Source organism: Rhamphochromis longiceps, linkage group LG12 (assembly GCF_057381845.1).
Source record: "Rhamphochromis longiceps isolate RC_006_pf linkage group LG12, R_longiceps_female_GT1.1, whole genome shotgun sequence".
NCBI lineage: Eukaryota > Metazoa > Chordata > Actinopteri > Cichliformes > Cichlidae > Rhamphochromis > Rhamphochromis longiceps.
In genome coordinates this window covers 27067016-27091486 of record NC_140568.1, presented here as the reverse complement: position 1 = coordinate 27091486, position 24471 = coordinate 27067016, and the positions used below count along the sequence as shown (strand labels likewise).

Sequence of the window (24471 nt, the reverse complement as noted above, 5' to 3'; positions counted from 1 at the left end):
TACAGCAGCAATAAATCAATGAATAAATGAATACACTATAACCAATAACCTATAACAGGAATACTACACAACCATAAAAGAAAAATGTAGCCAACCATTCCCCAACCTTATAATCATAATCAGGAAGCTGAACTCACAGTCCATTGTTAGTCCGGGGTGCCAGTTTCGGTCATTATGCAAACATATTTTTGGGGAACTCTGAAGTCAGCTGGTACTGAAGAAGTCACTTGGATGACCGATGAGACGTTTCTCCCACTGAAAATGAAATTTCTGCTTGACCCATCGGCCTGTATTTGGGCTGCTAGTCTATTCTTTACATTATTTACGCTTCCACACCCTCTCAAACTTAAATCTGTCCTCATCACTCTGGCCCAGTCATTTCCTTCTCTACCTTCATCAGCCTCTGTCGCATGTGCTCTAAATCTCAGTGCTTTTCTATTATTCTTCCTTTCAGAACTTCATTAGTGCAAGCCCCCTCCTACCCATCTACACTTCACCCTGGTCAGTTAGAGTTGAGTAACTCATCCAAGTCACCACCTGCTTCATCTCTGCCACCATTTTTAGCCTTTAGTGTCCCATGTTTTTGCATAAGCACACCCTTAATTCAGCCTGATTGGAGTTTTTTTTATGATCCTGTAGCATCTCCCCCCCCCCTTTTTTTTCCTGCCCTTTTACCCTCATACACTTGACTTAAGAAAAGTCTATCTATCTATCTATCTATCTATCTATCTATCTATCTATCTATCTATCTATCTATCTATCTATCTATCTATCTATCTATCTATCTATCTATCTATCTAATGGAAATAACAATCTTCAGGCTGAACAGTTTCCTCAGTACTTCGTACTTCTGCCTGTGCACTTTAGATGATGTCAGCTGCTTTCAAAGTTGATGAGCTGCAGTTTCAGTGTTGACTATTCATTGAGTGTGATGGAGGCAAATCTGTCATTCCCAGCTGTATTGTTGTTTCTAATCTCTTGTGACAATTAAGTGGATCTTAGTGCTTCAAAACACGCCTTAAAAACAGTCACAGTGGCTCTCTGACAAAAGTGTCATTGAAAGCTGTGGGTGATGCGGCACACGCTGACATCATTTTGACATCAGTATGAGTTTTTTTTTCAGTTGCATGTGATGTTGGCAACTTACCTAAAGCTAATCTCTTCCATTCTTTAAACAGCAATGTAAGGGTCTTCTTAAAGCGTAGCTTCAGTACATCATACGAAGCTTTGCAAACAGTCCAAAATGTTACACTGACTATTTTCGGTGGGACACAGTTGAACACAAAGAGGTTGAATGAGGGCCCATGCATTAAAATGATCTGTCAAAGAATGGTCTTTCTTGAGATATGTGGGATGTTTTTTTTTTTTTTATCTGAATATTTCAGTGAATCATGGAGGGATCAAAAAAAGTTTCACAGCGGCTGAGCTTTTTGTTGGGCTGTGTGCTATCTGGTCCATTTGTCAGATGGCGACATGAAAGAGAGCCATCAGAAGACGGTTACAATCGGAAAATTCTGTCTCCTCTTTCAGTTCCCCGCCAACGTATCCCCATGAGAGAGCGTTGATTTACACAATGAACCCATTATCATCTATTTACTTCAGTTTTCTGAAATCTGAGGGGGATATAAACCAGTGGTTGTCATACACACACAGACTTACAACGCAGTGACTGCTGCCTCATGATGTATGAGGGCTGTTGGCTGGCCTGGAGTTTTATCTCTTGCACCACGTGATTTATACCCCACTCCTGACCTCCAATGCATGTCTGTATATCCTTGAAAATAATAATAATAATAATAATAAAGAAGAAATTCTTTGAATTAATCAAGCCACCAATCCTGAAATAACAGAGTCCGGGTTTTTTTGGCTACTGTCCCATCCTGTCTGCTTGATTCATCGTGAGCAATACCACCACTGCACACTTGTCCATTGCTGAGTCATCATGAAGAAGAGTGTAATTACAGGTGACAGGGCTACAGAAAACAACCTACCACTGAATTGATGCTGCTGAAATATGCAGAGTCATCTCTGTTGTGTCAGCACACCATCCCTTAAGGACAGACTAGCGTTAAAATTGCAGTAAGTGGTTCGCCCAAACAGCAGGTGTTGGAGCTACACAGGGACTACACAGTCTTTAACTAACCTCACAGATGAGACAAACCCACAGTAGTCATTCATTTAACTCTTAATCCCTCAGTTTGACACTCGTCTTTATTTCAGAAACAGGTAGACTGGAGACTTTAAAAATCCCTGTATATCTTCTATGTTATACCCCATGTGGTCTCTGCATGTGGATATTTGTGTTCATACCCCTAAGGATCTGTGTAATGCACTTGCTTTAAGCCATTGATTTAACAGCAGCGACTGTCAGGGACAGAACAATAAAAGTGATTGAAGAGTGCAGTTTACACACAAAGAGATTTGTGGTTAAGCAGAATGGATGATCACCCCGATCGGACTTGAAATCCTACGTGGAGCAGGAACAGCTGAACATCTGGATGTGTGTTTGTGAAGGCCGATGCAGGAAGGATTAAAATCAGCATGCAAAGCAGGCAGACAACCCCCCACCCACTCACACACACAAACACACCACCACCACTGTTACTGATGTTATTACCAGCTATATCTGTTTTTATTATTATTTTTCATGCTTCCAGTTGCTCTGATGAGCAGCAGGGAGTTATATACACTGCACTGAATTTATGTTATTTTTATTCTATTAGAGTTTCAAAAAACAAACAAACAAGAAAACAAAAGTCTTGAGCTCTCATGTCAGAAGTTAACTTCCCCTCTGAAGTTAAAGGCTTCTGGTTGTGTGACTTTTTGAGGCTTTCCTGTATGAACTTCAAAGGTTTGACCACAGATTTTCAGTAAATGTTGGGTCGGTTGGGTGAACTGAACACAAGACAAAAACTTCAGTTTTTTCCTCTAGAAGAAACCGATTGTGAGTTTTTGACGTGTGCTTAGGACTATGATCCTGTTTTAAAAGCTGTCCTGTTTTCATATTCAGCTTATCATTATTATTATTTTTTTTCACATAGTGTGGCGTTTGCTTCTACATTTTTCTGGCATTAGTTGAATCAATTTTTATCCCATGCTGCTGGCTCCAAAACATGACCAACTTTCCTTGTGCTTAGCAGCTGACGCTGTGCTCTTTTCATTAAAATCTACATCCTACTCACAGCCAAAATTCAGTTTTATCTTCATCAGTTAACAGGATTTTTTCTTCTTCTTAAAATGCATAAGACTTTTTTTTAGCCTGGATAACTCCTCCATAAAGGTCTTATTGTGCAGACGTGGCTGCACAGTTGCCTTACTTGCCACCCTGATTCCTTGGTGTTCATACCTCAACATAACCTCAAAGGTTCATGCTATTTCTTGAGCTGAGGAAACATCTACCTGAAATCGTTTGTGTTTTGTGAGCATTTTGAGCGTCTAACAAACTGCTCAGGCTGCTAGGCAACATGTTGGAAGTTTATCAAGCTTTGCAAAGTGTTTGCTTTCCAAAACTTTGCTTTTCCAAGTTATGAAAATGTGCAAAGCAAAACAAAACGAGGCCTTATAAATGCCTTTTGGAGAATCCTAAATAAGGATACCCAAACTTTTGGACGGTCGATCCATCGCAGAACATATAACCCACGCAGACCGCTTGCATGTGCAAACACTGCACCCCGTCCTGAATGAAAATCGCATTTTTTATCAGCTTATCCGCAGGGGAGCGCATCGTCGCCGCGCTGAGTGGTCACCTGTGTGGCCCGGAAAGCTTGAGCGTCGGGAGGAGTGCGGGGACTGCTGCGCCTCTGTGTGCTCTGCTGTGTCTCTTTAAGTACAGCAGGCAGTGCTGTTGGTCCGCGTGGGAGTGCAGGGCACACGGTGCGGCGGCACTGCCTCTTCGCCGCGTCAAACAGCCCTCTTCTAATCGGACGGGCGACAGAAACGACAAGTCGACGCACCGCATGCGTTCGCTGTTTGACCCAAACAGATGACTGGAGCCACCGGGGCGAAGACCGGACTGTTTCAGAGGGGCTCGTCCATTGGTGAGGCCATTAACATTACTCCCTCCTTCTCCTCGGACTGAGAGCTGGAAGCGTGTAGCGGTTCATCTGCACTACAGCAGATTATTGAGCAGCACAGAGAGACTGTACGGGCTAATGGGATTGACAAACTAACATTAGCGCTACAGGGCTTTTCTGAGAGTATGGTGCTCTTCATTTTTGGCCGAGTTATCGTGGATATGAATCATGTCTGAGCCCGAGGGGTGACCATCCTGAGCTGAGTTGCGTCCTGTGAACTGCAACAACACCAAAGCTTGTGTTGAGAGCCTTATTCTGACTCATGTTCAAGGTAAGCCCGAAGACTACTCACACACACACACACACACACACACACACACACACACACACACACACACACACACACACAGAGGACACATATATATGTTTTTTCCCCTTTTCACTGCAGCAGCTCGAAATATGTCCTGCAAAAGCAGCGCTTGCTTGCTTGCTTAGTGTTGGTGTTGCAGGAGTCCTGATGTTCTCGCAGTGCAGCTGCTCTGGAATAGTGATTCAGACCAAAAACCACAGCTCAGAAATGGTTTTTGCAGAATTTGACTGTCACTTGTTGAAAAGACTGGCCATATGTTTTGCTTATACTGAACCGCCGGTACTAAAAATATCCATTTGAACTAGATTTTCGAAGCTATTCTGCTCTTAACATAGTTGCAGACTAACCCAGTGCGGAAGTGAATGTTTTATATTTTTAATGCAACGTATTCTGCTGTCTCCTCAGAGCAGTGGTCGCTAAAAATGCGTCAGTCTAACCAGGTGCCCGTCTGGTGGCCACAGTCAGAACCCCTTCAGCATTTGTGTGAAGATCCTGGCGTTTCATTAAAGCCCACCTGCTATTTTTTTTTTGAAGAGCTGCAAACTGAGACTCTGAAAAGAGGCCTGTATTCATAGCCTTTTTAAAATTTGGTTTGGGAAACCATTTTAGTATTTTCAAGGATGTTTGTCTCTGTACCTGAGGTTATGTGGTTCTCTTAAAGTGCTTCTCTCAAGTGTTTTGCAGTGTACTGAATATTTTTTAGGTTTACCTCGGCTTGAAAAGATTTCCACTGTCTTTTATAAAGTGTACAAGTGAGATTTTGCATCAAGAAACAATAAAATAATACAGTGTAAATGTGTAATTTATATTTAATCATTCATCCTCAGCATTACCAGAATATTATGCACATTGAGCGACCTCCAGTAACCCTTCTTGTTTCTGATGACCTTGGTGTTCACTGTATTGAGAAACTGCTCATTGTGGAGCGTGGAGGTGGGAGAAGAAGAGCGTAGTGGCTGTTAAGATGGATCACAATGCTCAAAAATCAATTGATGAATGGGACTAATTGGTCATGCTGGTGTTTCAGCACTTGTCATGGCAATAAATAAAAAGCATAGAGCCTGATAGACCGCTTGTTATGGCACTCAGTTCATAGCTCCTGAATCTAGTCCAAGCTGAATTGATCAATAGTGTGAACATCACTGTAAAATATTACCTAACCGTTTTCGATTTCACTTTATTTGAGCGGAAACCACTGGAAATCTGCGTTTCTGCTGCATTTGAATATTGTTGTGGTTTCATTTGTGCCAGGCAGGAACCTGCTGATGCTCGTTTAAAAATAAAATCGCATAGATTTTATTGTTGCTAACATTAGCTGTGCTCTCCCACAAGCTCAGTCCTCCCTCAGGCAGAAGTGAACAGACGTCAGGGAAACATGCTGATGGCTGAAATTCATATTTGTACAGAAGTCAAATAGATTCTGCTGCCGATGCAGTGAATCATCAGGGTCAAAGTCACCGCATTTTGTATCTCCAGGATCCTCTTGGTGACCATGAAGATGAAATCCTGAAAGAAAAAATGTTTTCTTTTTAACTTGATGCTGAATGTGAATGATTTTCACACACAGGATTAACTGTGAGAAACCTGAATGTGCTTACATATGAAGTCCTTTGTGTAGTGACTGGGTGACTGGCGGCAGAGGGAGAAGGCTTTGAATTCCTCCAGCGCTTATTCCATGGATCGCATCCAGTGGACGCAAGCTTTGAAGATCGCCAGAGGAATCACAGTTTGCGTGGTTGTGAAAGCCATTACAGTGACGTGAGGGTGGTGCAGCACCACTAGACTGGATGGTGCGCTCCTTCCTGATATATTACCGTCAAGAAAGGATGTCAAGATCCTCATTACAGCGTCTACAAAAATAGCTTAGCATTAAATACTTGGCTGGTTTTCGACTGTTTATAGTGTCTGACGTTCAAACACACAGTAGTAGTTTCACAGTGAGTGGCATGGATGTGAATACCAAACACAACTAGCGCTGTCCCTTCATGTTTGTCAGTAACTGATTTTTTTCAGTTTCCTTGAAGAAAGAGTTGATTTTAGAAAGAGGATAATCTTTAAAACTGTGTTACGGCTGCACAGGCCGAAGGAGTGGGTCACCCTCGCCGTGTGCACATTTCAGCCAGATTTTCAGCTTATACCAGGATTATTCACAACGGCAGACTTCCTCTGTGAGACGTAGCCAGATAATGACAGCCTAGACAGGTGGTGAGGAAATACTGCGAGGCAGACATCAGACAAAGCTGGGAAACCCCGAAAGACTAATCTGTAAGTCAAGTGTGGGGGATTTTGTCCAAAGATATTAAATTTGCAGATGCACTTATCAGGCTCAAATAAATTGAGGAAGAAGAAGACAAGCAACCTCGATGTTAAAAAGGAAACATCTAGACGATATAGTCTACCACCTTCAAGTCGATCTGTTTTGTCTCTGTTCTGATGATCAGGTGAAAAAACCTTTCACAGTGCTCGCAGTCAGTTTGCAGTGAGTGAATATAATGTAAAAGCCAATTATATTTTTGAACTCAGAGACCTGCTGTTCAGGCTTTTCTCTCAGACAGACACAGGCACCCTACTGAGGACATGTTTAATCCAACCGAGGCTAATATGAGGCCTCTGTTTGTATCTGTCTGAGTCACAGTGCAAGGTTATGTGCTTGCATGTCGTCGATCTCCTTACATCCTGGCAGACCGAGTGTGTTTTTAAACAGAGGCAAAGACATTCAGTAGGTAATTATTGCATACTTTTTATATCTTAATCAAGTGCACGGTGCATAATTATTCGAGCACAGCTAAATATCAGTTGCTCTTTCAGTGTCATACAAACCTTTCTTTGGTTTCTGGAACACGAACCATATTTCATTTTTTTGCATGTTACTCTTAAGTTATTGTGGAAATTTAAAGTTCAAAGTTGAAATGCGACCGCCAACCTCTCGTGCAATCCAAAAGCAACACCTGCCGTCAAATTGCATTCACCCCGCGCTTAACCGTGCAATCAGGTCCTTTAGTTTTCTGAACACAGGGTGTATTTTCTCAGCAGATAATTGTAATTAAACAGATTTTTCTGTTGGCTACATAGATTGGTACTCACCCAATGTGGAAAACATGCTCTTCTCTTCTAAAGCTTTGTCCTTGAACTGGAACTATCAAAACATTTACTGTTGTGTCAGGGTCTCGAGCTCCTTGTTTGTTCTCTGTGCCATCAGGCTGCCTCGCAGTTCTCTGATTGCTAACGTCTAGTCAGACGGCGTGATGTTGTAGGTGTTTGAGAGGGAGGGTAAATAGAGTGTAAATTGGGTAAAATGGAAAAAGATAAGGAGCAGACGATAAGGAGAAAAAGGTGACTTTAAAAGACACATTTTCTGTGGTCTACAGCTGACCTTGAGACTCTGCCTGTCGGCGGGATTAGTACATCACTACTGTAATTGTTCACCTTGAGTAGCAGACCTCCTTGTTCTTTTTTCAACTCGATCCCTGCTTCACAAGAAGCCTTTTGTTGGTGTTAAACTGCTGGGCTCTGTGTTTTATACCTGCTGCCCCAACAGAAGTCCAATCTGGCAACAGGAGAGGCTTTAAATGGGGGAAAAAATGTAGTTTACTAACTCCGCTTTTAGGAACCGGAGACCAAGACTGTCTGACCGCATGCCTGCGTGCAAGTCTCTGGGTAATGTTCTTGACCTTAACCAAAAAGCTGCCTTTTATAGTCCTAAATGAGTTTTTCCACATAAAAGTTATTTATAGTCCGATTAAGGAAGCTGAGTAATGTGGGAGTTGCGATAACAAGACGTAATTTGTTTACAGTGTCGTTAAAGATATTGGCTACAAAGTATAATTTAATGACAGCAAAACACTGGGATTCTTTGATTAGTTTTATTAGGTCAATAAAGAAGATGTTCCTTCCATGTTCCAGCCCTGTGGTGCTCTCTCAGCATTGGGAACATAACTCCAAGCAGTGTTAGTCAGTCTGTAAAAACACATCCATCAACTTCCAGACTGCACCGTAAAGAATTAGACATGCTTTTGCTTTAAAGAGGATGTCAGAAGATTTTGATAAACCCTGTCCCAACAATACTGCAGCACAGCAGCAGGAGCCCCGGTGTGATAAAGAATCTGAAGGAGTGGAGCCCCCTCCAGGTCTGTCAACTTGTGCAGTCAGTGTCAGCGCTGGCTTCAGATCTCCTTTCAGCATGCTGCTCCCTAATTGGGCCGTCACACTTGCTAGAGAAATTTGTCAGGTTGCTGTAAAATGAACTACTTGGGCAAATCAAAATGTGCATCATTTTGTTCCTCCCCAAACCACTCATCTGCCCGTGAAATAACAGGATACTCGGGTTTTTAAATGGATAAACTACTTTCACTCATTTCCTGTTGGGAGTGTGTCATTAAAGGGTAAATACTTGCACTTTTTTTTACCACAGTTGTTTGCTCAGTAATTGCATTTCCTGGGATTTCATCTGAAAGATGTGCATCGGTAACCAAGCTGCGCCTATTTATACACGGCACGCCTAAAGTAGGGGCTTATTATTCTTACACTCAGCCTTACATGTTGTTCCATTAATTTCCAGCAGCAAGCAGGATAAGCGGCTAAGTCTATCCCCTTATCGGCTACTTTTCTGAATCTGGCAGTGAGCAGAGCGCGCACACATGAACTCCTCCTCTGTGCTAATGTTCTCCATCTGTCAGTAATGCTGCTCAGGTTGGATGAGATGTTGGGAGCTATCACACGCAGTGACTGCACCACGCCTGGTCAAGCACGAGCCCATCGCCACGCCATGTCAACCCTCATCACCTCCCCTCTCTCGGTGATGGTGCAGATGTTTCCCAGGTTGCTCGGGGGTGGTAGGATGACTCAGCTCGAGTTTTCACTCGGTGCCTCACCGACTCCCAGTTCAGCCCCTCTCCTCAGTCAACTGGCAACTTAAACGCGATCTGGCTGCACTCAGACTCGGCTCAAAACACATTATTTTCAGTGTCAGGCTCTCGACTCTAGTGGTTCCCGGCCTCTTGAAGAAATTACTTTATGCAGTTATTCTGTGTTATTTCGTTAAGAAAACACTTGCCCTCGTGAATCCACACAAAACATCCTGGAATTGTTCAAGAAGCTCTCCTTTCATACTGTGACACTTCAGCTATTTATCCACAACTTTCAGCTGTTTATTTAGACTTCTCTGCTTGCATGCTAAGTAGTTTGCAGCATATGGGAATTCTGTTGTGTCATCTGAACAATTACTACTTAAATATGCTACAGATCAGGCTCTAATCAGTTCCTGCAGTCTCTTGTTTATTTGTTTTTGACCTAACACAGTATGAATGCATTATCACGTCTATTCTTTTAGAGATATCATCTCCACAACATTTCCCACATGCAGAGCAGTAAATGCAGAAACCATGAGAAGTAACCCAGCCTGGAAATGACTGCTCGAATGTTCAGCACTCTCCTGGATTAACTACAGGGCCTTTTAGAGGGGCTAATCGCTCTCTGTTTATTCCAGACCTTAAAGAATTCATAATCCAAAGTACTCCATGATAAATCTTCGCCTCTGTGTTTTTTGTGTTTGTTTTGTTTTTGCTGTGTTCACAGCTTAGTCCGCAGACTTCAGTGGGTTTATTTCTTCTAATGCACAGTCCCTTAGGGAGGTGGAGATAAAAACCAAAGCTCTTTGCACCACAAGAAGAAGAAGGAAGTGAGTAAATGTGTATTTGGGGCCCAGGTGAACGGAGAATTTAAATAAATGCAACTGCATGTTTGAAATGTGAGAATTTCCTTGGGAAAATTACTGAGCACCTCACTGTCGTCACGCAGTTGCTTCATAGACTTCCGTTTCTGTATCTCACATACTCAGTTGTAAACACAGGCAGCTCTCTTCTCTCTTCCTTTGCTTTAGAGATGTTGTTCCATGTTGCATCAGAGCAACAGTGAAGCACTACTCTATGTGCACATCATATTTTATTCATACAGGCTGCAGCACTGAGGCACGCTCCTTTCTGCGAGCCCAAAGCAAGCAGCTGTCAGAAATCCCCAGATACTGTAGCCATTTCTACGTCTACTGTAGCATAAGCCATTGGGAAAAACAAGAATCTCTAAGATATACTGGTCAGAGTGAAATTCATGAGACAGCGGGAGAAGATGGGTCTGACGAGCCCCTACCAACCTCATTTTAAATGAACCTGCTTCTGTTTCAACCCTCGAAGCAGAAGGGCTGTGTGCATGGGAGATACCAGCTTCTATCTTTTTTATTAGTCTCAAACAACACTTACATAACAATGCAATAGGAAACCACTGCCCTGAAATGCTCTGTCACTTTCAATAATACACAGTGCATCTTGTTATCAGAACAATACAACCCTGCACCACTGCGTCAGCATTAGGGCTGAACGATTATGGAAAATAATCTAATTGCGATTTTTTGCCCCAATATTGCGATTGCGATGCGATATGCGATTATTTTTTAAGGTATTTGTCTTCTGTATTATTAAACAAAGACAAGCAATACATCATATAGTATGGCCAATACTATATTACATTAATTTTAAACTGTTCTTTCCTGGAAGACAGACCTCTGTTATGATGACATGAGGTGATGCATGAATTGATGACTGACATTTTTATTTAACTTCTTCAATCACAACAGTATATTTGAACATACACAATAGTTTATTTTTAGCTTACAAACATCTGAGCATAAAGTGCTGACAAGGAACCCTGGTGTAAACATTAAAATGAAAGTCAGTACAATGTGCAGATTGCAGAAATATACATAAACAAAATCAGTGGCTTTACCACACTCAGTTTTTCGACATCTGTGAACTACTAGACAGTCATTCAATTAAAAAATAATATTAAATAAATAAAACTAATAAAAAATACACACATCTTACTGATCTCTGCAGTCAGTAACATTACACATAAAGTTCAAACATAATAGCAATTGTATAAACACACACACAAACACGCCTTTAAAATTTAAAGGCGTGAAATTGGACGGTCTAGTTCTGATTAGCGTCACCGCTGTCTCGGTGGAGTTTAATAAACTCGGCCGTCTGCTTCTTGCTATCTAAAATATAACCAGACACTGGTGTAAATTCTCGACTGTCTCATACTTCTGTTTAATAAGTTTTCTGTTTGACGTTTAGTCAGCTGTGTGAAAACCAAGGAGGAACCCACCCGGGGGATTAATAGTTTTATTTTATCTAATCTAATAACTTTAATCTCAGCCAAACCGATTTACTCACGAACAAACAAAACACTGAAAAAAGCCCAACAATAACATTTTTAGGTTGTCTAAGTGACTTATATATTACGTTTAACCCGAGCAGCGAAACTCCGCGGTGATCTGAAAATGATGTGCCGGGAGTTGTGCCGTTCTCGGCCGCATCAGTAACCCTCGAGCTCCCGGCTAGCTGTCGCGCTGGTGGGTAGCAGACGCCTCTGAAAACGTCGAAGCACTTTTGCAAATATGGGATATCTTGATAAACCGAGCAGATATTTGATGTTTACACAACTACTTTCTCGCCTGAAAATATGTTAAAAGTTTATTTTGTGACCCAGAAAGATTAGTATGAGTAATTTTAAAACTTAGTAGCGGCCGCCATTGCTGGAAACTGGAGTTTGACTGGGCCGCGCTATGAATTCTGGGATATGGTAGTAATTTGGACAGCCTTCGGCGCGTCGCTGTGACGTAATCGGTCTACAAATGCGGCCTCAGGAGGATGCAGCCCATGAATTGTATAATATAATCGCAGTATAATCGCAGCCTTTGCGGTTAGAAAATTGCACTTGATCATGTCGCGATATTATCGCAAATGCGATATATCGTTCAGCCCTAGTCAGCATTTCTCAAACTTCCAAAGGTGCCATACAAGCATCCTTTTATTTTTTCCTCTGTTTGTCCAGTATTATCATGCATAACTTGCTTACTTTGAATCTATTTATTTGAAACACATACATCTTTTATCATTATATTTTGGTTTTTTATAAACATTTTTTTCCATATTTTTGTTTGAGGGATATGTGAAGATTCATAATTACAGTATCCACAGGAAGTGGTCTTCTTTTTATTTCCCAGGCCACTCCTTTCCGGCCAAACAGTGTTTGGCATTTTGTCAGTATGGAGCAAAACCAAGATATCTGCAGATTTAAGTCAGATGGATTCTTTTTCAGCTTTACTTAGTTTGGTTTCCATTGTGTTAGTTTCTGTTTCTGTTATTTAGAAACCAGGAGACCTGATTTTGACTTGGTTTGTTTTCAATTTTGCACTTTGTACTTATTTATTTTCTTCATGGTTTTCTAAAGACAAATCCCGTTATTGCATTACATATATTCTTTGGGTTAATGCTGAAGTAAGATGTGAAAACTCAAAGTGGGACAAAGCATCAACAATGCTTTTTCTTGCCAAAAATCAGTTTTGCAAGCATGCAAAACAAATTCCTGTATAATTTATTTTTGGTTCCTTGGAGTTATTTCTCGTGGCTTATACCAGATATGCACCGTAGAAGAATCACCGTATTTTGATTATCGTGAGCAGATTATTGTGAAAGCATTGTTTTGTGACTTACATTAACATTCTTAGCTGAAGCAAAGATTTATAATTGGAAATATAAAAATATGCGTGTTGGGGAGACAGCAGACTCTTAAATCCCTGCTGCCAATTTAGCAAAACGAATAAACCTCAACTCCTGTGAACCTGACCTCAACCTAAATCTTCACATAATTACCAAGTTGTCACCTTAAAATTTAAATAATTTATGTTATGGTAATTTTGTTGCACATCACAATAGTGTGGCACAACACTGCATTACCACACACAGACACAGACATGCACACACAAAGTTTAAGCTTTCTCTTTCTCTTCCTTTTCTTCAAAGGATTTGATTTTCAAAACAAAGCAGAATTTAGAGAAGGCAGATAGTCCTTGTCCTAAATTCTGTTCGATATTCTGCCAAATTACATTAAAGAAAAAGAAACTAATGAAAAGTTCTTAAGTAAAGGAAGTGCATATCTTAACATACTCCTACACAAAACCCACTTAGTTCCCCCCAGTCTTAAAATACGTGTGAATTTGACATGCACATTATCGCTGTGGTTATTATCAGTGTTCAGTCATGGGAATATTGAACTGACGGGACCAACAGCGAGGACATCAGAACATCAGCAACTTATCAACAACACCATCATTTGAATAAAAATAGAACGTAAAAGCAGCGAGGCCTCTAACAATCTTCATATCTAATTGGAAAAGATATGTTGACAGTAGGCCTCTGGTGCTGCTCGACCTTTTGCACGGAGATTTGCGCGATGCTGATGAGGCGCGCGGTTCACTACACATTTTGCGAGGCGTGCTTACAGAGCATCCTATTATATGTACGCTCTTCATGTTCCTCCAATGAATGCATCCAGACCACTGCCCTGCGTAATTGTTCACACCGAACAGCTCATCAAAAACTGCTAAACAGCTTGTGTACAACAGCGCTCCACGACAGATGAGCAGACTGTTGTCATGCTATCCTTTCATTATCTTTTTTGTAAAGTAAAATAAAGTCAGTCGGTACGAGGCTGCTGTTATGTTCAGTGCAGATAAGTTGCTGTTTTGACACTCCACCAGTATGGGTGTCAGTTACTTGAGATTCTGCTGTGGGTTGTTTGTGTAGGTGGTAAATGCAATATAGACTTCTGCAATACTAGCGGCAGGAGAACATTTCTCCAGTGAAGTGAGAAAATAATTTTCAGTCATGATTCAAAACATATGCTTTGGCTGCATAAGCTTCTGCTCTGCTGGGGCGGCGGTCTGTGCAAACACTGTAAATTGAAAACATTGATGTTTTTTTCGTGGTTTATTTCAACATATATAACTACTCAACTGTCACTGCAATCTCATAAGGAACTTAGCTCAAGATGTTTGCTGTTTAACTTTTTAGAATTGCAAAACGGATCATTTCATCCGCTTTCTGGGAAAACGTATGCTTTTATGTAGTGGACTCCAGCTGAGTGCTTACAAAAGATTTTGAGGTACGTTTTGCATTTATTTGCTTCTCCTCCGCCATATATTTCCCAGAAAATGTCACACTTTTTACTTTACTAACTGGCACCTATTTAGGTTCAGATGTCATAGATAAAGTATATTATTAACAAATGCAATATAATGTATTTCTGCAGACACTGCAGATTAGCTTCTACATTAATCAGATGGAAGGGTGAAATGTAGCAAATAACAATGCAATAATATCACATTCATCATATATAATTTGTGTAATGATACTTGGAGAAATAGGAATGAGGGACGTTTTACATGCATTGAAATGTTAGGCAACAGACATGCTGGTGTAGTTTTTGCTCGCGCCGAAGAGAATGAGAATTTTCTTTAAATCTAAAAAGCACATAAAGTGACAGAATGAAGTGGAAAAATACCATATACCCGAGTCTTTTACAGAATCCTGTTGTTTGTTGAGCTTCATGCTGAGACAGCAGCTTGTAGTTTCAAGATTTTATATCTGCTGAAGTCATCCCAGCATGTGGTGCCATGGACAGGATCACCTTTTATAGTCCACACAGCTTGCTGAGTAACCTCTTTAATCATGTTGGGAGTGTTCCAGACATATGTAGTACTCAAACGTCAAAGTCTTAATTTATTTAAAAAAAAAAATCTAATCAATAAATTTGAAATGATTTCTTTAGGTGACAACAGTTTCAGCTGCGTAGGGTTTAGACCACTGTGATTCCTCACAGGAACCAGAAAAGACTTCAGAATACAGGAAGTGAGATTTTGTTAATACCTATGGCGTAAAAACAAAAGTGTCTTCAGAGCGTTTGAAACCCACGTTAATGATTGTTTCGTTTAACGAGTATTTCCTGTCTGCTCTATTGTTCATTGTATTTGCGTAACAATAACAACAGTGTTCCTTTCATTTTCCCCTTGCTGTGGGAGGTGAGAGTGAAGAGCTGCAGAACAACAGTGCTGGAGGATCCAGCTCTTTGCTTAAAGACACTTCAGCAGAGTGGCTGCTCGTTGACATGGGAGCTTGAATGCGTGTCATACAGTGGAGGGTCTGTCTCCCCTCCTGCTGCACCACCAAGCACTCGACTGTTTTTCTGTTCTTACTCTGCCTAGCGGTCCAGAAGGAGCTGTGTGATACACAAGGACAGTTGTGTCAACATCTTCCTCAGGGAATAAGTTAAGCCGTACTCCATGAGTACGAGAGGATGCAGTTCGGATCATTACAAACGAAAGATGCTTCCTTTTGGTGTTTTTAGCACGAAAAGCGGTCAAACCTCTGATCTGCGGTAGTGATTCTGCTAAAAAAAAAAAATAGAATTATGCATATTTGCACTTGTAAAGGGATAATTCAGCTTTTTTTCCTCATCTGTCAAATCTCTTTCATTTTTTTGTGGTCACTCGTGGGCAATAACATGTAAAAACATCTCCTGGCCAACCCAAGCCGGCACGGAAAACACGATGGCGAGCATATGCTTAGATGCACACGAGCTTAGATAACCACAAGCTTGCGTTGGCAGTTGTTTTATTCTGTCCGCTTGGTGAATGCAAATCCAATAGTCACTGTTCTTCCAGCTCTGTTTTTGGTAGTCCATTTATATGCTATAACTAATTGCTGCCAAAAACATGTGGGACTGAGGATCCAGAGCTCTCATCTCTTCTGAAACCCCGCATTTTATACACCCTCCACTCTTTCTGACCTCCTCCCAATGACTTATGTAGAGGTCTTTTTTTGCGAGATACAACTAAACTGCTAAGCCGATTCTAAGTAAGTCCCCTTTGTTGTTTCTACATTAAGTGGTCTTTAAATCAGAGATGAGCTCTAGCACTGCCGTTTCACTCAGCAAGAGGGAATAGCAGAAAACCGAATTGTGTTTGATCAACTGTCTTGGCAAAGACGGTGGATTATGTGCATCATGGACGAGTGCAGTGCTAACACTAACACAACATTTTATTTTGATAAATAAGTAACGAAGGCCTCTAAACCTTTTATGTTAGAACTCAGTGGACCACATAAACCCCACTTTGACCTTAAGTGGGCCGAACCAGTAAAACCCACATTTCTGTCAGTGTGTCACATGTTTAATTACATATTTAATCCCATTTAATATAAGACAAAGAAGAATAAAAAATAAAATAAAAAATGGTTATGTAGTAAATGCAGCACAAATAAATAAATTTGTAAAATTACAGAAAAAGTTCTGGCAGCTCATTGCCCAGAAAATCTCCTTTTTTCCCCTTTGTGGGCCCACTTTATTTCTATAATTTCTATGGTAGATAGTGAAAATAACAGGAACTTTCATGCTTTTTAATTGTAATTGTTTAGCAGGAAATGATGCCCTTCATCACATTTTCCAAAGGTTACCAGTGGGCCGGATTGGGGTCTTTGCCAGGCTTATTCTGGACCCCTGGCCTTGTTTTTCACACTCCTGAGTGATGCTAGTGTTGTTGTCTGGCACTAAGCAGAGAATACAATTTAGCAGATTATTTATGCTCATTTCCCCTCAAAGTATAATTTTCCCAAACAAAAAAGAATTAAAGCTTTGAGCAGAGATGACGTGGTCCTCACTCTTTTATCCATATCGATGGCGCATTTCATGCTTTCAAGTGGAAGTCGGAATCTTGATTAAGGACATCAACAGTATAGCCATGTGTCCTGGAATCTAACTGGCTGTTGCGTAAACTTGTTACTTATCACTTCCTGTGCCCACTAGGCGGCATTACTGAGCATTCAGTAGTTACACTGTATGTCTTGCTGTATGTCATGTGTTGATCCCACAGTGGAAATCTAATGTGCAACAAATTTCATTCATGTAGGCCAGAGTATGTGCCGAGGGTGCTGAGATCCTTAAAATATTGAATCCTTATTTGTGATGCGCGTGCAAAACCCGTGAGTTTTCAAACATGTTTAGGCCCTCAAAAAAGTGATTTATTGTCATAAATAATAACAATAAATGGAGCAGATCCAATAAGTGGAGCAGAGCTTCAGCCATGCTAATATGTTTCCCACAAACAATGATGGTAACAGTGGGCACTAAATGAAGAGTACTCAAAAATCCAGCTCACAAATAGTAAACAGCTTCCCATAAATATTAATATGTTTGATAATGAGTGATACCAAATACAGATCAGGCAAATGCACGTTCATGAGTGCTGCAGCACTGCACTTTTCTAAAGTCTAAGCTCTTGCCTTGTTCTCTCTTAATAAATGACTACATTTTCTCTAGTGAATGAGTCTTGTGCTTTTAGATTAATTGTTGACTGTTGAAACTTTCCATTTTTCCACACGACTTTTCCCCTCCTTACCTCCAACACTCCTCCTCCTCCTCCTCTTCTTCCTCCTCACCAACTAAACATTTACTGAAAACCCTCCGCAATCCCCTCCTTAAGCGTATTGAAGCAGAGAGCGCTGAGATTCACAGCAGAGCTGAGCTTTGAGAATTCACTTTTAATTAAAGCAGAGATCCTGTGTGCTTAGAGAAGGTGCGAGAAGAGAAGTGGGGCAAAAAAAACAAAAAACCAAGCTCTTTTCCTTTTTTGAGAAAAAGCTGCAGATACCCTGTAAGGTCCTGAATGAGGAGCTTTGTTAAGGTTGGATAGTGGAAGACATCATTTGATCTCCCATTGACAGCGCCTTCCCGCTGCAGAATAATTACTTCTTTTATGAAGCCATTAAAGAGAACCAATTCAAGTGATTGTTTCTCAAATGCCCGTCTATGTGGCCAACTGGGATCTGGGTGCTGCAGCTAGCGAGGGTGAGTCAGAAAGTCACACAGCAGGCATCTGGGATGTTTATCTCTGTTAGGAGCTTGCTGACACATTAATACCAGAACTGTCATTCGGTTGGCATCAAAAACATTTCCAGCTGTTCTCTCCCGAAATAGAGTCAAACAACTTACTTTTTCTTATTTCATTATTTTCTCCATTCTTTTAAATATACAGAAAATTTTGTGCTAATCCGGATTTTGGCTTTTTGCTCGTTCCTAATTGAACTCTGCTGCTTCGTGTCCGCAGTCACAATAGAGCTATTATTCTATCACTTCCACTTTGCTTTCACTGTATAAGTTGCTTATCACTCTGCTCTGGTGGAAATGTTCATGATCATCAGTGACTCTATTAAAGCTCTGCAGCTTAATGCTACTGTGGGCTAGTCAAAGGAGAGGATTACATTATTTTTAGACCCTTTAATTTACCTCTTCTTTTTCTGAGTAAAAGTCACCACTGAGCTTAATGGACCTGGAGTTTTATCAGGATTACAATGATGCCTTTTCCCTGCCATCCTGGGCTTAATTTTTAAGCTTTTGGGGGGGTTGTTCTTAAAATGTTTTCCTCTCATTGGTGCATTCAGCTCTCTCCAATAACAAATGTAATGCTGTTCATAATTACCACTGGCTTTTGGGGGAGGTTAACTAACCGGGCCAGGTAACAACACGAAGGAATACAGCGACTGCTTGTTTCAACATTGGCAAAGAAAAAGAAATGTCACGTACATGTTGAAATATCAAGCAGACGCTCTTTTCCTGAATTGAATAATTAACTTCTCAGTGTTGTTTTGGGGAAGATGAATGATTGTTGTCGTAGTGTCTCTCCGTAAACTTATGCTGATAAACTAATAATTAAGCAGTTAGATGATTCATAGTGATGCAGTGGTCGGGACTGAGTTTTCTCCAGGGCAGGATGTGATTTGACAAAGGTCGTATTTTACAATTATTATCTCTGATGAGAAAAAAAAGATGTGAGTGTGTGTGTGTCGTGTTTGTTAGCAGGCTTACCGTTTCCTTTCTTTTCTTCAGTGCTAAGATTAGTGCCCCAAATGTTTACGTGCTTGCAGTTGTGGGTTTAAGATGTAGTGATATATATTCTGTACATTCAGGTGGCTAACTCTGATCCAAATCCACAATTTGGTTGGATTATGAATGGAAAAATGGTCAGGAGTTTCACTTTAAAAACTGCTGAAAATGGCACATTTTCACCAATTCTTTTAATACTAGTTAATACTAATGCATCGATTTTTTGCTGGGAATGTGCAGGACAATGTGCAGAAAATGCCTTCATACTTTTATATGTGTCAGAACACCAACAATACCTGTTGAATCAATAAAATTAATTTCACTATAGGACGTAAGCTTTAATGTTTCAGCGTTAGAATAAATATATTAACTCAAAATAAACTTATTTTACGCTTTCTGCAGCATTCCTGTCCTGCCTTCCTTCAACATGGTTGCTGTTATATTTTTTGTAGTCTTCGTAGATTCTTTTTACCATTTAGTAGGCGGCACTCATTTTGTGTGGAAGATGAGTCATATGAGGTGTGAAATACCCCTTTTTAAGCGAGCACACAGAAACAGTTGATAACCACAGATGTGACACTGGTTATTGCCAACTGGATTTTTTTTTAAGCCAGCTAACCCTGAGAAAGCATGGCAGTGTTCAACTTCCGTCGTAATGTACCTCTCTGAATAAACAACATGCAGAAGCACAAACAAGAGAAAGCACAAACCTCCCCCAAGGCAGCTCTCTGTCTGGGCAATATTTACATTTAAAGGACTTGCATTGTATTTTACATGTGTTCATTTTTTTATTTGTTCTCATTGAACTTACTTTAAGAGGTTTGTGGTGCAGTAAAAACAAGTGCACAGTGCAGGATTTTGTTAATTTGTCCTGTTCAAACCCATTTTCATGTACTTGAGATACTGAGTATAATTATTTTTTGTTTATGTGGCTATAGATATACATGTGTAGCCTTCATGTTTGGTAAAGGTTTTTGGTCACGTTTATCTTGTTTTCCAAAGATATTATACTTATTCAGGAACTTTGTACATGTATTCATATATATTATAACAAAATCACAAGAAAGTAACATGATATTTAACATCCTCATGTATGATTCCCTACATGCCTGTGTATTGTCAATACAAACAGTGGCAGTAAGAAACAAAGGCTATCTAAAAAGCTCTGCAGAGCATTATCATCAGTTTGATGTTTTAAATCCATCCATCCATCCTCTTCCGCTTTATCCGGGGCCGAGTCGTGGGCCCTGAAGTTGGAACACACCCTCCGGTCCCCCTTCTTAAAAATGGGGACCACCACCCTGGTCTGCCAGTCCACGTGTACTGCTCCTGATCTCCACGCAACATTGTAGAGGCGTGTCAGCCAGGACAGCCCTACAACGTCCAGAGCCTTCAGGAACTTGGGGCGGACCTCATCCACACCAGGGGCTCTCTGGTGCCTCTGTTTAACTGCCTCAGTGACCTCGCCCCCGGAAATTTGCTGGTCATCCCTCTCATTCCCAGCCTCTGCTTCCTCCTCGGAAGACGTGTCAGTGGGATTAAGGAAGTCCTCGAAGTATTCCTTCCACTGCTCGACAGTTTTCTCAGTCGAAGTGAGCAGCGCTCCGCCAGCACTATACACAGTGCAGGTAGAGCACCGCTTTCCTCTCCTGAGACGCCTGACGGTTTGCCAGAATCTCTTCGAGGCAGTCCAAAAGTCTTTTTCCATGGCCTCTCCGAACTCCTACCACACCCGAGTTTTTGCTTCTGCCCGAGCCGCATTCCACTTGGCCTGTCAGTACCTGTCAGCTCTTTCCGAAGTCCCACAGGCTAACCAAGCCCGATAAGCCCCCCTCACCTCTGGTGTCCACCATTTGGTTCGGGGTTACCACCACAACAGGCACCAACCATCTTGCAGCCGCAGCTCAATACAGCAGCGTCACACACCATTACTACGCGTTTAGGTGCACCGGGTCTGTCCAGCATCCTCCCCCGCCACCTGATCCAACTCACAACCAGGTGGTGATCAGTTGACAGCTCAGCCCCTCTCTTTACCCGAGTGTCCAGAACATATGGTCGCACGTCTGGTGATATGATTACAAAATCGATCATCGACCTGCGGCCTAGAGCGTCCTGGTGCCACGTGCACTTATGGACACTCTTATGTTCGAACAAGGTGTTTGTTATGGCCAAACTGTGATTTGCACAGAAGTCCAATAACAAAACACCGCTCAGGTTCAGATCAGGGAGGCCGTTCCTCCTAATTATGCCCCTCCAGGTCTTGCTGTCGTTACCCACGTGAGCATTGAAGTCTCCCAGCAGGACAACAGAGTCTCCAGGTGGAGCACCTTCCAGCACCCCACCCAGGGACTCTAAGAAGGCTGGGTACTCTGAACTGCCACTCGGCGCATAAGCGCAGGTGACAGTCAGGACCCGTTCCCCGAACCTAAGGCCCAGGGAACAAACCCTCTTGTCCACCGGGAAGAACCCCAACGTACAGGCAGCAAGCCGAGGGGATATTAGAATACCCACCCCAGCCCGCCGCCTCTCACCAGGGGCAACTCCTGACTGAGACAGAGTCCAGCCCCTCTCCAGGAGACTGGTTCCAGAGCCCAAGCCATGCGTAGAGGTGAGCCCGACTATATCTAGCCGGTACCTCTCAACGTCACGCACTAACTCAGGCTCCTTCCCCACCAGAGAGGTGACATTCCATGTCACAATTGCCAGTCTTGGTAGCCGGGAATCAGTCCGCCAGGGCCTCCACTCCTGGCCGCCGCCCGGCACACAATGCACCCGAACCCCTACGGCACCTCCTGCGGGTGGTGGGCCTGCGGGAGGATGGGCCCATGTCCCCTTTTCTGGCTGTGCCCGGCCGGGCCCCATGGACCAAGGCCCAAGACGCTCGCCCTCGGGCCTTGGGCCCAAGACGCTCGCCCTCGGGCCTTGGGCCTGGCTCCAGGGCGGGGCATAAGGGTCTTCTGAATCACTGTTTGTCTGGTCCCTCACCCAGGACCTATTTGCCATGGGAGACCCTACCAAGGGGCAAAAGCCCCCAGACAACATAGCCCCTGGGATCCCTGGGACACACAAACCCCTCCACCACGATAAGGTAGCGCTTCACGGAGTTTTAAATCCTATATGGTGCTATTCCATATGTTGACAATATTTGTAAATATTTGACAAATAAATCATTGAGTTGACCTTGAACTTTGGTGGATGAAAGCCAAATATTTGTGGATTATTAATCTGCTATCATCATTTATTTACACACATGCTGATTATGTCAGCCTGAAATATGCTCTCAATAATAAAAATGGTAGTGCTGGTCCTCTTGTAAACTTTGTATCCTCTTAAAACTTGGCTAACATATGCGTCGTGTCATCATTATTTCTGTCACGTAAACCTCTGCTGAACCTTACGGTCTGTGTTTACATTCATACACTGATCGGCTGCACATCATGGAACTTCTATAACTCAGAGCTTCAGAGCTTTTATCACAATGTTTAAGTTACATGTTACAGCGTGTCCGAAGGTTTGTTGCTCAAACCTAAAATGAAGTTAAACAGATAATTCTGAAAAAGTCTAAACACACGAAATCTAACAGCTTACATTATTCGCTTTTAAGCACGCCATCATCCCAAGTCAGTTTTAACACACTTTTAATCACACGTACTCAAATTCTGTCATACTTTTATCAGATAGTTCACATTTTTAAAAATATCCAGACATACAGAGGTTCTAGACAGACGAGCCAATAATAAACAGCATGCATTACAAGGCAGCGCTGATAGTGGAGCATTATATTTAGAAACTTTATCACAGGATATGTTAAGTGATACTTTGAGGTGTCAGGAGCCTGCTGGATGTGATGGTTCCTAGTTATGTTGTTGGATTTGGGAGAAAGTTTAAAATTGAACCATTCGTAATAAAATGTTTGTGAGCAGAGTGCTTTACTTCATGGGATTTGTCGCCGTGCGGTGATTCTTGCATCTTTGCTGATGAGTTTCCTTGTGAGTGGCCACCACTAATGAAGTGTATTGGGCATTAAGCCAATCACTAATGTGAACACACAGTGAGATAAACACAGTTTTAATTAAAATGGCTTACAACAAGATGGGAAGCCAAAACTGTAGCACATACCACAGCAGCTTTTGCCAAACGCTAAAGGAAGAAAACTGCTTTGGCAGTATAATCCTGTTGTTACTCGACACAGTCATGTTCACACTCCAGTTTTCAGGGGTCATGCGCTCCTAAGAGTTGCCATCTGTGCTGAGCGAGCCACTTGAATCTCTTCTGCAGATCAGCAAAACTTTGGCAGTGGTTTATTTGAGCTTTCTCAGTTTTTACATGAGATGGATCTTTTTCTAGACTGCAGATGTCTTCCATAAAGTTTTCATTGAAAAACACCTAAAACCAATGTTGAAATAAACACATTTACACACTTTATGCTAAAGAGGAGCTCTCAATAACTCCTCTGCTTTGACATTTCATTCAGACCTGCAATAAGGCAACTTTGCAGCCGGATGAATGAGGAATCTGCGTGTAAAAACAAACATGCTTAGTAATGTCACCGGGGGAGGAATGCGATCTTTAGTTTGATGTGATTTGACAGTCATAGCTAATGTGCACTGGCAGGCCAAACACACCAGGAGAGCGGAAGGACGGGCCCCAGGGTGAGGGGAGGGTCAGGGCTGCTGCCGCTATCATTGTTAACCCCCTCTGCTGCTAAAGGAAAGAAGACGTCCCACAGAACGGCTCTTTTACAGGATGGGACTCGAAGTTGTACAAACAGGGACAAAGAGGGCATTAGAAGAAACCTCAAATGATTTCCCCTCCCAGTAATGCTGGCACCAGAGTCCTGATAACCTTTTCTTCCTGCCACTGTTGATATTGCTAGTTTCCATCACAGCAGTGTGTGTTTCCCTCGTGTGCAAACGCATTGTTAATGACTGTCCTTGCTTTTTATTTCCCCCCACTGCGGACTAAACACAACCTCGCTTTACCAAACACTTGTTTTCCGGTATTTTTCCCATTTAAAAACTGTGGGAGGATATCATAGCTGATTCCGTACAGCTGATTTGCACTTCACGAACTGGTGAAAAGAACGAAAGCAAAGAAAATTGGCGACCTGGAAAGGATCTGCAGAGTCATGTAACATAACTGGATGTTTTTTCTGCCTCTGTCATGACTAAGTATAACACGTCTAAAAACCAAATCTACTAAAGATCACATCTTGTTGGGTGTGAAATAACTTTTCTCTTCCTGTCCTGAATCAGAACCGTTATGCAAAATCAAGTATTGCATAACCACTCTAATAGAGCCTTTTTCCTGCTGGTG

General features: G+C 41.8%; 1 protein-coding gene across 1 annotated transcript in view; it reads left to right on the top strand.

Moving 5' to 3' along the window:
- Nucleotides 1–3849: 3849 nt before the first annotated feature.
- Nucleotides 3850–24471, top strand: part of wscd2 (WSC domain sialate O sulfotransferase 2) — a 44023-nt gene continuing 23401 nt past the window's right edge. Inside the window, exon 1 of the mRNA XM_085425498.1 lies at nucleotides 3850–4344. The gene's annotated coding sequence lies outside the window, so the exon portion shown is untranslated. The remainder of the gene's footprint in view (nucleotides 4345–24471) is intronic.